Here is a 1,249-nt window from a genome sequence, read left to right on the forward strand (position 1 = left end):
GTGTTGTTCCTTGTGTGCAGCTGCCTTCTGTTCTTTGGACACTACTGAATATCCTGACTTAATACCTGATGGAATTAAATATATAAAAGATGGTGACAGAGTGGAATTGAAATGTGTGAAAAAACACTGGCGCTGGGTGTCAGATCATTACTCTTTGGTCCAGTGCATTAATGGAACAGTTGAGTTAACAAGATGTAAGTATCACTTTAAGCTCATTACATTATTATGTTTTTGACAGAAATACAGTCGCATCATGATGAAGCAAGAGAAAAGTGACAAGGTTTAAATATTAGTGTGATCCTTACAGGCTATTAAAGGATTTGTTCCCAGGCTCAGCTCTGGTGTACGATTAACCTTAGCCTTAAAGGAATTGTTTTGACATTGTGGGAAATACACTTATTCACTTTCTTTCCAAGTGTTAGATGAGATGATTGACACTGTTTTCATGTCTGTACTCTAATATGTAGCTAGAGCCAGCAGCTAAGTAGCGTAGCTTAGCACAAACACTTTCAACAGGAGAGAAATGCTATCTCTCATTTAGCATTTCTTCCATCATCTTCTCTGAAGTGAAGTGTGTTTCTGGGGTTATTATTAGTGCCACGGGTGCTCCGCCCCGAGGCATCTATTAATATTCTCTTTCGGGTTTATTATTCTTCCGCCAAATTTTGGCGCGTAACTCGTCCCACAGCTTTGAGAAAACCCCGGTAATATGTACATCAAAACGTGCGTCTTGATCCGGAAAGAGGTTCTATGACTTTTGGTGTTAAAATTCCAATTTTTCCCAAAGTTATTCCCAAAAAACTGGGAATAAATAATGCATTAGGAATGCATTGGAATTTTCTTTAGAAACCCACCTTTTTTCGACAAAATTGCACCTTTTTTCTAAGTCACCCAGCTCTCTCATACCTGCACGTAGAAATGTGATTCAAACTATAAAACGGAGGAAAACCTCTGCTCTCTCAAAAAGACATGAACTGTTTTTACATAACATGTAAACTTTTCAAACTGTGAGCACTCAAAGGAGGAGTGCAAATCACTATTTCTTCAAAGTTAGAGTGAAAGCGTCAGTTGGCTAGAGTGCGTGAAGCAGTAAAAAATAACCTTTATTTTTATTTTTAACTCGAGCTCACGGCCAAACCGTAAAAAGGAGACAAATAATTCTTTCTGAAAATGTAGACATAGTTGTTGGGATTCACAAAATGTAACTTTGACAGGCAGGGTCTGCACAAAATTTAACCGAGGGTGCCGA

The 1,249-nt window shown here is 38.3% G+C and overlaps 1 long non-coding RNA gene across 1 annotated transcript in view; it reads left to right on the plus strand.

Moving 5' to 3' along the window:
* The first annotated feature begins 13 nt into the window (after window positions 1–13).
* Window positions 14–1,249, plus strand: part of LOC147819181 (uncharacterized) — a 3,759-nt gene continuing 2,523 nt past the window's right edge. The window contains exon 1 of the long non-coding RNA XR_015437183.1: window positions 14–194. This is a non-coding gene — a long non-coding RNA (uncharacterized LOC147819181). The remainder of the gene's footprint in view (window positions 195–1,249) is intronic.

Source organism: Seriola lalandi, unplaced genomic scaffold, assembly GCF_002814215.2.
Source record: "Seriola lalandi dorsalis isolate HSWRI2012SDOR001 ecotype SW California unplaced genomic scaffold, Sedor1 jcf7180002054261, whole genome shotgun sequence".
Classification (NCBI taxonomy): Eukaryota; Metazoa; Chordata; class Actinopteri; order Carangiformes; family Carangidae; genus Seriola; species Seriola lalandi.